The sequence below is a fragment of the Camelus bactrianus genome, chromosome 16 (genome assembly GCF_048773025.1).
Source record: "Camelus bactrianus isolate YW-2024 breed Bactrian camel chromosome 16, ASM4877302v1, whole genome shotgun sequence".
Lineage (NCBI taxonomy): Eukaryota > Metazoa > Chordata > Mammalia > Artiodactyla > Camelidae > Camelus > Camelus bactrianus.
Window position 1 is genome coordinate 50,964,624 of NC_133554.1, and position 13,394 is coordinate 50,978,017.

Genomic DNA, 13,394 nt, shown 5'->3' on the forward strand with positions numbered 1-13,394 from the left:
TTATTTTCATCCTACCACAAATTGTGGCTGCAGTGGGAAACGTGATTGAAAATATATCAGCCTAGATTCTACAGAAAATTCAATCATTTGATTAAAAAAAATCTTCTTGGGAGGCATCTAATCAGCGTGACCACCGTTGACTTTAATGTTGTTCTATTTTTCTGAGTCCCAAGATCAACCTCACGTGGCTCCAAAGCGTGTTAATGTCAAATAGGGTTGATAAAGAATAAAGGTCATTTTTAACCAGCTAGAAAACATGGATTCCTTCATAGCCATGCAACCAGGCCCCAGTTAGAAGCTGCACTTCTGTGTGAAGCAAGTCATTGAGGAACTGAAGGCAGGCTACAAAAAGCAATCAAAGGCCAGCACTTTTGCTTCCAGCAAACATGAAGCCTGCAGCTTTTCCTTCACAGTGCAGTAGACAGAGTCAGTAAGATCAGGCTGAGGAAGTAATTCAAATCTCACGGCGCCTACCTACTCTCTGATAAAGGTCAGTGACACAGTAACATTCACCGTATTTTTCCTGGGGACAAGGCTTTAATTCACGTGAAGGACAGCCAGAGGTGATCTGTTTATTCATTCTTTATACTTATTTAAAACAGCAGTATGGAATGCCTCCACTCTCTCGGTTACCATGAAGGGTTAGGGAGACTGGAGAAAGCAGGTGGTGGATGCCAAAAGGTTGGAGCCAGGGCCTTGAGCCGTTCACAGTAGGATGGGAGAGAGACCCGTGCATATACAGAGTCATCATTTGTAGTTAACAGTGTGTAACAGAGCCCTGAGCAGCATGCTAGGGGAGGAACCCTTTTTCCCGGGAAGATGGGAGGGTTTATAACAGGTGTACGGGCCTCTAGTAAGTCAGTGGTACAGTGTGTCTAGCTGCCCTAGACTTTGAACCTTCTCAGTTGGAGAAGTAAACAAATCCATTTTCATACTACAGATATATTGCATCCCCTATGCATGGCCCTTTAATTGAGTCAGGAGTCAGTTGGAGCAGCTGAGACTTGGAAAAACAGGGAACAGTAGGTGGTGTGGGGCTGATGAACATTGATCTTCAGGGGTCTCATGAGTTCAGGTCTCTGCTGGTCTAAGTTAATTCAGTGGTACGCGGGGGAGTAAGAAGAACCAAAAGCTTGCCTTTTGGAAACGGGCACAGTTTAACAAACACGTTTCATTTGCATCTGTAACTTCCTCTTCTTATTAACGTTTCTTGTGAGGTTAACGTGAGAACATTTCCCATCTCACTGGCCACTGTAGAGTATGTGTGTGTGTGTGTGTGTGTATTTTACAGTTCTATCTAGACCTCCGCCAAGAGTTTGGGAAGTTTAGAAGGAAGTAATGGACAGGGGGAGAGAAAAACAAGATGAGAAAATTAATTTCGGAAGGGAGAAAGAGGACAGTTTTTCCAGCGTGGAGCAGATTCTGTCTTCTTGGTCCTCCATGCTGTTTCTCCCCCCGCCCCCACTGTTCTATTGCTCCTGATAATTTGGGGAACCCGTCTTCCTGGAATGCCAGGGGTCAAAGAACTGTAAAGAAGTTGAAAATAAAAGTGAAAGGCATGGAGTGAAACTAGACTACACCAACTAAATGGTAGCTTGGGACAAAATTCTACCTTTGGTTGGCTGGCATTCCACTTGGAAGATCTCATGTAACAGATAATAGATTATATAGACAGGATTTGTTAAAAAAAAATTTCTAAGTGGTTCTTGTGTGCTTTAATAAGTTAATACACGAGAGTGCCTTGTATTTTAAAATAGCCTTGGCGTATGGGTTTCAAAATATTATAACTAATACCTAGTGATAAAAATACTATCACCTCTTACTGAGCTCAAATACTTACTTTGACCTGTCATGTAAATGTTAAATGCATTGCGTACTTTCAAGGTGGTAAGTTACTACTTTTTTTTTCACTGTTAGGATAATGGGGGTTGCTAAGTCTTTAAGGTTTCTCATAACAGAGACTGTGATTTTTGGTAAATGATTAGGAAAAATAGCCCATGATCGCACAAATCAGGTTTCCTACGGTGGTCTGCCCGCGCACCTTCTTAAGCTGTCCAACAGAGGCAGCTCATTAAAAGGATAATCACATTTTGTTTATTTGGAAATAAACTCATAAATCAGAAACATATTCTCCTGGACCGTATATCCTGATTTTTTTCCCACAAAATTTGGTAATTTTACCCCTGATTACAATAACATAAGTGGCATGGCTTGGAAAGAAGACTGTTAAGGGAAGCATTCTAGTGAGATTGAAAATGTGGAATGGATGTTGTTTGAATGGAAGTGAGCCACTGGGGGGATTTTACCAAAAACAGGACTTTGAAGCCTAAAACGTAGGAAAGGAATGAATGAAGCAGGGTCACTGCTTCGGTGGATTTTGAAGTGGAAATTATCATACTGTTTTCTGGCTTTATAATTCTTTGTCTTTATTGAGATCTTGTCAGGTTCTTGAATTTCAACTTGTGCCTTGTAACATCCGATGAAAATTCCATTAGGGTAATCCCAGGGAACCAGCTTGTGACTTTCTCTTTCCATCACCTCATTGTGGTTGGGGTGTTCAGGACATCCAGGAACTTCCAGATCTGTGTCAGGTTTGAGGGCTTAGAGTCATTTCAGGAAATACAGTAAGAACGTCCCATCTGACCTCCAGTGCATGTGCCTGAGCCGAGAGCGAGAGCTTGCTGTTTTCTCACAACGACCTTGAGGGTCACTTCCGTGACAAAGTAAGCCCTCTTCTAACACTCACAGGAGAAGAAATACATTTGATGAAATGGTGAGGATTCCGGGAAGGAAGGTAACTAACACAACATACTGGCCCGCTCGTGGCGAAGATGAGACCTGAGAAAAAGCTTGGCACGCGCGACTTCCTGTTCACTTTCAGGATAGCTGCAATGCCCAGGACAAGTGTTAACGTTCAGTCAGTAGCTGGGCTCTGCCAGTGGGCATTTTTTTCTCCCTGAAGAATATGTACAAGAAAACACTTTTAATTCAAGAGGGAAGTTCTCATTTAGATGAAGGAGACTGACCAGTTCTCTTCTGGTCTGCCCCAAGTACCAGAGGCAAACGCGTATGGACCAGGATAAGGACCCTGGGCTCCTCACTAGCTGGCTGGCTTTGAGGTCAGCGTCAAGGCTCCTGTTTTTCTTTGTAAAATGGAGGTGATAATTTTGTGTTGACTCATGAGGTTATAAGGATTAAATAAGATAACATACTTGAAGCACTTAACATGCTGCCAGACCTTTAACAAATGCTGCCTAGGAGATAGCTGCTATTATTGGCTTAAGATGGTTTTTTCTTAGTGTTTTTTCCCCCTCCTACAGTGATTCTCTTTTAACTAGACGGTAATATTGTATTTTTATCTATTTGGGGGAAAAATAAGCACATATAGAACAAACCTACTTTTTATTCCTTTTTCATGATGGAAGCTTTTCCTCAGAAAATACCTAGAACATGAACAATTTTTTTTTTTACAGTTTGATATACTATTTATTAATTATTAATACGGACAGCCTATTATGCAACATTACAGATATCTTTCCAAACCTATAATGAAGTAGAGTCCACTGTCCAGCCCAGGAGAGGACAATAAACAAGATCACCCTTCCAGTAAGTGTGGCCCAGGCGCCCGCAGCGTTAGTCCCTGTCTTGGATGTTCAAGGGAACAGTCAGAAGGTTCTTCACCTCCACTGGGGTGTTAACTTTCTGAACGGGAGCAATTTAAATGTATTACAAGGGGGTCCTTATTTTTGAATAGTTATCTAACCAAAGTGAAGACCAAAAGAACTATGACAAAACATGCTTCTGTTTTCCTTGGCTTATTAGGCTTAATAGTGAATTCTCATTGTTAGAGTTCTGTCATTAGCATAGGATTAGCATATTGTTAGGATTAGCGCTGAAGAGGAGCGCTGCTCCTTAGGGAGTGGGTACCCTGCCTTACCAATAAAAGAGATACAAATGATACTTTCTGTACTTGACAGTGTAAAATGACTTTATTTAATTTGAGATGCCCACTGGGGCTGACTTCAAGGAAAGAGATACTAATTCTTCCTGCATACAGAGCAGGTGCTGCTTCTTGGAAGTTGGATGGGTGACAGTGAATATTATATGTATTTTAACCCCTCTGTGACACACAGATGGCACTTCTGTGGTTTGGGGAATGTCAGTCTGTTTTTGGCACTGTTACCTTGCCGCGTGTGGCACTTGTTCAAACAATTCTCAGGTTTCACTGGGCTTATGGTTTTCCATCTGGTTGTTTTGGAACAAATTCCCTTTGTCCATTGACCACCGCAACAAATAGAAAATGGTCAGGGACAAAAAAGACCAGACTCCAGGTGGCAGAATGGATGCGATTCTGTGACAGAACTCTGCTTCATTTTCAGTAAGAGTGCACTTTTTCCCATCCCTCCGAATACCACCATCATCATCTCATTCCAAGCTGGGACAAACTGAGGGAGCGGACTCTGTGGATAGATTACTCTATTTAAACCATTTGTGCTCAGATCAAAATTATCGCTAACTCACTTCATCGATAAACCGAATTACTTGTTGTAGAGAAAAATTCCACACCTGTACAGATTTGTAGCTCTGTTTTCAGAGATAGGACTGGTTAGCATGTCACAGGCCAGCAGGATTACCGCACATCAGAATTCCGTCTTACGCAGTCATCTTTAAGATGAGATAATTTGGCCTATTTTATTCAAATCCAGTAAATTAACAACCATATGATAATTGGATTGTATGTTAAAATGAAAGGGAGAAGGGGGTATCTAGCTGAATCTCATAGAACAATAAATTAAAAATAAATTATGGGAGCATAACAAAGACTTATCCAAGAATCGTGGAATTTCTAGACTGGAAGGAATCTTAAGTCGTCTTAATTTTACAGATGAAAAACTGAGACAAAGGGAAGTTAAATGACATCTCAAAGTCACAGGTTAGTAAGTGGCAAAGTTGGAACCACAGGCTAGGTCTCTCAATTTTAAGGCCAGTGTTCTCTGAAACATGCAACCCAACTGTGTCTTCTCTTCAGCGTGGTATGTTTCAATTGTATTTAATTTACTGCACACCTACTATTTCCCACACCAATCCAGTTCCTACCATCTCGTCTGGATACCCTCTAAAACCCAGAAGTGTCAGTTGGTTAATGAGATTTAACAAAATCATCGAGAATTTACCTTTTATTATATTTCAGAAATCACTTCCCCAATAGTTATATTTAAAAAAAAAAAAACCTATATGTATGTATTGTATATTTAAATTTTTTTCCTAGGGCAACCAGTTGGCTGATGGGGAATCTCAGTCCATGTATTAAGCAGAACAAATCAGAACCACATACCACAATCACAGATCCCAGAGCTGAAGTGCCTGGCTTCCTCTCTGCACTGTGTTCTTCACAGAGGCATGCCAGGGAAATGGCTATTAGTAGAAGCTATTTGTCCATTCCTGACTGATTGGAGGGAAATGGTAGCAATTTGCTTCCTCTGATATCGTGATGCTTGGAGTTTGGTCTTGTCATAGCACAAGCTTTGTCAGCGTGTTCAGGTGACTCCAGCAATCTGACTTTGCCAAATCATTCGTTCACACATTGCTTTGCTGGTGTATTTAAAGTGCTGGCTGTGCATCAGGCACCCACACCCAGCCTGTGTTTTTATCAGCTTTTCCCTTGATAGGTCCAAATGGAAATTCAGGGGGAAGATGTAGCTCAAGTGGTAGAGCGCATTGATCCCAGTACCTCCTCTAAGAATGAATAAATAAGTAAATCTAATTACCTCCCCCAACAGCATCTAGCTCACAGTCACATTGCAAGGGTAAGTTTTCATTGTTCCCGAATGGAAATTCAGAAAACCAATGACGGACTGGCTTGCGTCAGGGAATTAACGCGGCTGTGAGACTAACCTGTGGAAGAGGGAGACTCTAACCCGGAGTATGGTAACCGAAAAAGAATAGAAAATCCACACTCTATCTGGATAAGTGTTCAAGCACCAGGAGGCCAGCCAGTAGGTGGAACAACAGCAGAGTTCAGGCAGTGGCAACAAGCAGATCATGCGCGATCACAGTGTCCAGGGCAGAGCTCAGACGTGTCCGTCCCTAAAGCTGAGTGAGAGCGGGGAAACTGGCAACCACATGCATATCTAACTAAACAAAAAAAATCCGAAGTAGAGATGATGAGAACTCCCGGGTATATGCTGTATGCTGCTACTTTCTCTTTTTCCTTTAGATTCCAGTATCTTACACCTGCATTGGGGTGTTTCAGTTGGCTGCTCCCTCGCCTGGACCCCTCTCGTTTTTTGCCTCCTCTCCCGCAAAGATCTAGACAGCATGTCTCCTGTCACAAGCTTTGAACTGATCAGACAGGAGTATTTTCGACTGAGTACTGTTCTCTGCTCTCCTCCAGTTTCTGATACCTGAACTGGGCCAGAGGAGTGAACTTGAGACTCTGCTGCCAAGTTGAATGCACTGCACAATTCAGTTTCTGCCTCTTGAATCCCTAAGGTTCATTCATCTGAGCTCTCTCTCTCTCTCTTTTTTTAAATAAATCACCGAAGGCACTGTTGCAGGCAGGCCACGATGTGGTATTTGAATAACTCGAATGTGAGGAATTACAAGCACATGAGAGAAATCTCTCATGTAGAGTGACAACAGTAACAGGGCATTGGAAATGTGAATTCCTTCTTTAAAAAGAATCTGATTTTTTTTTAAAACGTATTTCCCTTCTTTGCTTAAAACTCCAGAAATCCAGTGAGCAGTGTTGGGAGAGCTGGGACGGTTACACAACATGCAGACTTCAGCCTTTGATAGTCTCTTGTCTCTAAGGGGGAAAAAAAAGGACAATTGGGGGGGGAAAAATGAGAACACTGACTCACCAACCATCTATAGTTTATAGAAGAACCGTATTATGCTACCCTGAGAAAGCAAAATATATTGGTTCCATAAAGTCTTCAAAGAAACATAGGTAAGAGTGTTTAATACCTTTGATGAAGTCATGTTCCCTGCATGAAACTTCTGGTGACTTCCTTTTAACTCTAGAGAGCAAATAATTGTTCTCACATGATATCCCCATTTGGTAATGTAAGCAAGGTTCCCCAGGAAGGGCCTGGGATGGATTGATTGGTAAATATTTACTAATTTATATTCAGGAAAATTAAGAAATCTGTCTTTCTAAGTGTGAAGAAGTTTAAAAGTTCCCTAAAACTTCTGTTTTCTTTCTTTTAGTGGCAAAGAGATCCTGTTTAGCAAGTTTAGCAGCATTGAGAACCAGTTTTTCCTCTGTTTCGTTTTGTGTTTTTAATTGTGATCCTAGGCCTGGCTCTTTCCTCTGCTCCTCATCGATCATCCTGTCCAGATCAATACATGGCCTCTGTCCCTGGATGGCCCCGTTTTCTGTTGGTAGGCTTTGGGATAAAATATCCAGAGATTGAGACTTTTAGTAATCTTCCGAAATGCTCTGCTTTCTTTAGTTTCCAGAAGTCTGCATTCACTTTAATCTACAGAGGTGATAGAATTTTCCCCTTGTTTTAATCTTGGCTCTCCATTTCTGGTTTGGCCTGAAAGATTTGGTTTTCTTAAGTGGCTGTAAAACTAATGCATGTTATTAACACAAAGCATTCTCAGGGGCACAGGAAGTTTTGAAAGTGATCTTTGGCACTGATTGACTTAGCCAATTCTTCAGGAATCAATTTAATCATAGAAGGAGTGTTTACAAGAAGGTTTGCACTGTGTATACGTGTGTGCATGTTTTATAGGTTGCTTTCTTGGATAGCATTAAAAACTTATGGAAAAAAAGGCCAAACATGATGTGGGTGTCCCTGTTATTTCATATTTACATTATATCCTTGTAAAATCCTTTCCAAAGAGTGGGTAAGATTCCTAGACAGAGAAGATCCTGAACTCTGCACATTATTGAAAAATCAGATAAAATATATTAAAAGGCATTTGCTTTGGATATTTTATATAAGTAAATTAGTATCATAGAACTGGCAAAACACAGACACACGTAATAACAACAAAATCCAATTTTAAATGAAACAAGAAAAGAACATTTCAAGGGCAAGAAATTTCTGGATACATTTTCAGAATGTAACAGTAGCAGTGCTATAGATGTTATGCTGTATTATGCTTCGATTAAGATCTGAAACAAACAGAAGAATTAAAAACAGAGCTGAGATAAAAGACAAAAGATGCACAGGAAAGATAACATCATCTAATCAGTAAGGCACCCCGTCACATAAGAAGAAAAGCTCTTGAACAATCTTTGACTCTACCATATTATGATCATGTCGTAGGAGGAGAGAGATGACATTACTGGGGACAGGTAAAACGTATAGTGGTAGAATGATTTCATGTGCCAACACAACCCTGAACGGCTATTTGAAAATCTTCACAGAGTTAAGAAGAAGTTTAACTCTTCATTTGACTGTTTGGGTATTCAGTAAGTATAACCTGAGATTATGTAGTCAGTTCTGCTATAACACTTGCTTTGAACATGCAAATTAGCGCCAGCGCACCTGATATACTAAGGAACAATTAGGACATAGTGTGTTTGCTTGAGCATCACGTACCATTTGAGCGAGCTTCCTGTTTGCCTATACATGATTTTGTTTTCCAGAAACACTAGGTGGGTGAAAAAAAAACTGCATCCAACTCAATGGAGCTGCATAGGAATACACAACACACACACAATCCCCAAACATCTCCCAGTCTTCTCAGTTCACCAAGTGTGTTATGAGCTCACCCACCTACATCTGGTTGTACAACTTTCCATCAGATTTCAGAGACCCCTCCTTCCACCACTTCACAGTAGCTCACAAGCTGCAAATCTTTCTGCTGACACCCACTTCCACAAGTCAACCTCAGGCCTTTCCTAAGGCAAAGTGCTATGTTTATTGTAGCATTTATGCATTCCTTAACAGTGACCAGGTAGAAAACAGTGCCACTGTTTTTGTCAGGGTCCGGTCTTTTATTTTTATTTTTCAGTGTATTGGTGACAAAATTTTTGAGTGTTGTGCCCCTAACCCTATTATCTCCATAAGTCCTGTTCGGGGGTGGGGGTTGTTTGTTTTTTTGTTTTGTTTTGTTTTCTTTGCAGATTATGGTGATTTTTAAGAACACATAGGTCATGTTATAGCAGAACTAACTGTTACACCACAAAGGAGAACTCATGGGAGATGGGCACGTGGGGCACTAAACACTAAAATGCGCCAGGAGTCTCTGCCCTGGAGGAATAGGACCTGCTCACCACCCTCACTGTGTTAGCAAGAAAATCTAAACATGTTACTTTGTCTTTATTTTTGAATGTGTCCTCTGGGCATTTTATTCCTAATGCCCCCATGGCTTCCTTTACCCAGGATGAACCTAACTAGTTGGCAGGGCCTCATACTCTGAGATGGGTTTTCCAAAGGCCAAATGGACCATTTTCTTGCCTTTTCAAAGAGAGCCACACAGGAAGGAAAACAAGAAATTCAACTTCTAAGCTGGGCTATTCATGGCCTTTGCTCAATCCTGGCAGAGGATCATGGCTTTTCATTACGATTCATCTCACTGATTTCCAAATGGAGTGAACTGGCCTTTTCATTAAGGCCATGGGAAAGCGAAGTTGGGTTACCCAAGTCATTAAGTGTTGTTATCTGGTGAGTGAAAAATGGATTGTTCTTCAGTAGACGCTTGGGGAGCCCTGTGTTTTCTTCCACTGGGTTATGTTTTGTGAAAATTGGTATAAGGGGAAGAAGAAGAATTCCAGTCTTGCATATTCTGTCCTGCTAGAACAATGCATGCCTTTCTGCTCTGTGGGCGGGCGAAGAGAAAACAGATGGATGGGCCCAGCGATTGGAAGTGGAGTACGAACATTTCCATCTCCCACTTTCAGGAGAGCCCAGCCAGCTCGCCTGCTCAGGAGCAGTCCATTCCGGTAGCCAGTCAGAAGCCTCGTGTCGTTAGTTTCAGAGCTTTCCAGTTAAAGCCGACACACGCACACGTGCACACTTGCGCGCACTGTGACACTTCTTTCTTCTACCAACCCCGACTCCCCAGAGATATCAGTTTGCATGAGAGGGGGGAATGCATTCATTTGAACCCCATTCTAAGTTCATTATTAGGAAATACAATGATCCCTAACACTGAACCTATTAAAATGCTTTGTGGATAAACAGTGTAATGAGCTAAATCTACCGTAAAAACCTCTCTGTGGCTTATAAATTATTGACATGAATACACTATATTTACTTATTTAGATTATATTAAATATCATCTTTGAAAGTGTTACTTTATCTTATTTTATTATAGTTAGACTATACCATGGTCTTTTGGGTTTCAAGACCCAATTCCAACCTTGCAGGTGCTAAGTTCCTCCACCAGTAAGAGGCAATCCTCATCAACTGCGTGTCTTATCATTCAGCTCAGTTCTGAAACTCTGTACCTGGAGATGGCATCAGCTTCTACAGGTTAAGGGTTCAGTTCTACAAGACTGTCCCCCCTCCCTCTTCAGACACCAGGTGCAGTGCCAGGTTGTTAACTGTGCTTCTGACTGGTGGCGACAAACTGGAAGTTCCAGCTACCCTCTCCAACTCAGAATGTCAGTCGCAAGTCCAGGTTGTCAACAACTGGCTGTACGGCAGATTCCCACAACCTTCTCCTTGGATTCGACTGATTTGCTAGAGTGGCTCACAGAACTCAGAGAAACATTCCTTACTAGATCACCTGTTTATTATAAAAGGGATTAACTCGGGAATAGCCGGATGGCAGAGACGCGTGCTTAGGGCAGGATGTGGGGAAAGGGTATGGAGCTTCCATGCCCTCTCCAGGAGCCACTGTCCCTGAACCTACACATGTTCACCAGCTAGGAGGCTCTCTGAACCCTATCTTTTTGAGGTTTTATGGAAGCTTCACCGCATAGCCACACTTGATTAAATCATTGGCCGGTGGTGATTGATTCAACCTTCAGACCTTCTTCCCTCCTCAGAGGTTAAAGTAGGTGGAACTGATAGTTCGGACCTTCTAATCACAATGTTGGTTTCCCTGGCAACCAGCCCTCAGCTTAGGTTACCTGAGGTCTTTCCAAACGTTACCTCATTAATGTAACAAAAGACACCGTTATTGCTCTTCTTGCAGGAATTTCCAAGGGTTTCAAGGAGCTCTGTGCCAGGAAGAGGCTTTATAAACACAGCATCACACTTAGACTGAAATTTTTGCATATCTAATTTATTATATTATTAACTTTTAAAAAAGAAAAAATGGTAGTGGGTTAAGGATTGCAATGAGGTAGTACAAAATCCATTAGAGATAATGTTCAAACATCCTTATTAAAAATAATCTATCACCTGGGTATCTTGTTCACATAGTATTAAATATTCAGGTATTTGGTAATATGTGTGTGTATATGTGTATGTGTGAGAGAGAGAGAGAGAATATATTGGTACTTAGCAAACTTTTTGAAATGCACAGATCAGGATAAGTGAAATTATTAATGCAAAATGAACTCTCTAGAATAACTATATGCAAAGGTTTGTCTGTACAATTCTGCTAAATATTGGCTCTCTCATTCTTGACCCTTATATATATAAATCAAAGTAAATAGTTGAAATGTGAAATATATTGCTTTCTAAGCTGACTTGTGGTTTACAAAGGATTGAAACAACTGAACATTATAAATATAGTTAGTCAATATATTACAGAAAAAAGAACACTTCAAGATACATGTTGTCTTTACACAGCACTACACAAATCCACAGCTAAATGCAAGATTTCCAGTCCTATGAAACCTCACAGTAACTCCTTCCATTTCGGCCTTAACTTGATCTATATTTTATACAGTGCAGTATGTCCAACCTATAGATAGGACAATGGAAATAACATACAAAAACATAGAGAAATCTTCCATTTGGAAGACTAATATTTGCTGGGAACATTTACCTGTGAGCGATAGCAGATAACTTTTAAGATTATAAGACTTTGTAAAGTAGAACTATAATTTTTAGTGTCAAATAGACTGTGTCTCCATAAATCCAACTCAGCCCTTTATGCTAAAACTTTCAAATGGCTACTTTGACCTTTTTTGAACTGAACTGATCAGTCCTTTTGCCTTGATATAAACCACAATCTTCTAATGATGCATTCATTGATCCATTCATTCAATCACTAAACATCTGTTTATTGAACACATCATGGCCAGGGACTGTGTTAGGCATGGGGTATGCAGTGTAGAGCATAAAAGACATAATCCCCATTCCTATTTATGTAGCTTCATTTCATTATAATATGGACAGATAGAACAATGAAGTTATATACTGTTGACTTAAAGGAAAATGCGCAACCTGAGAGTTGCGAGTTTCAGTTTATTCAGAGAGTTACTGAGGACTATAGCCCAGGAAACAGCCACCTGGTTAGCTCTGGGGAAACTGCTCCAAAGAGGTAGGGGGAAGCCTGTTTATATATGATTTTTTTTGGCTGGGAAATGCATGCAATCAAGCATACATCTTGGTAAACGATTACTGCTAATCACAAAGAGCAGAAATCTTCAGCTGGTGGTGTCAGTGCTTTTCTTGAGAAGCTGCAGGGATCTGGGGTCATTGAACTTCTTCCTGAGATGTGCACATAACTGTCTAAGGGCCTGTTGATCTAAAGCACAGAGGGTCTGACCTTGTTTCCCATCCTGAGTTCCTCTCAGGGTGCATTGTTGGTGGATGAGTGGAGTGATTTATCACTTCACCCTTTAGAACTGGGTGGTGAGCAGTGCTCTTTTGTTCTTCGTTCACAATACCTAGAAGAGATAACAGAGATTATCCAACTTTCTGCTTTGCATACTAGAAAACAAAGATCCAAAGAAATGCCGTGTCTTGACAAAGATCACACTTCTGGTTGGTTCTCAGTCAAGAAGTGAAATCCAGTTTCCTGACTTTCTGGTGGTGTTGCCCATACAGTTGACTGCTTGTACTTAGCTGATGCCGTGGAGAATAGTCTTCTCATTCAGAAGCGAAGAATCTTCAGAAAAATTCCTCTCACACACTCAGATCATGAACACTTGGAATAATCTTTGACTTCTTTCTCTCCGATTGCTTAGTTCTATCAGCTGCTAAATAAGATACAATTGTTTTATTCCATTTAAGCCGGTCTCATCCTCCCTCTGCCCGCTAACATAACACTCATCATGAACTACTCCTTTGTATCCCCCCTTTTTCCTACCCTTCCCGCACTGACTGTCTGCCCACTCAAATTGTGCTGCAGGTGGGCCAGATTCACATTTCTAACCCCAGCCTTCCGTGGCTCCCCATCACCTGCTAAATCAAGTACAGTGTCCTCATCTGATGGTGAAGTTCTTCCAGGATTTGGACCTCATCACTGTTCAGTCTTTGCTTCATGACAGGTGCCCCCAAGCCACAGTCAACCTGCAACATTATTGTTTC

The 13,394-nt window shown here is 41.1% G+C and overlaps 1 protein-coding gene across 1 annotated transcript in view; it reads left to right on the plus strand.

Annotated features, from left to right (window-relative positions):
* Nucleotides 1-469: 469 nt before the first annotated feature.
* The window catches only part of KCNJ16 (potassium inwardly rectifying channel subfamily J member 16), a 76,040-nt gene continuing 63,115 nt past the window's right edge, over nucleotides 470-13,394 (plus strand). The window contains exon 1 of the mRNA XM_074343575.1: nucleotides 470-490. The gene's annotated coding sequence lies outside the window, so the exon portion shown is untranslated. The remainder of the gene's footprint in view (nucleotides 491-13,394) is intronic.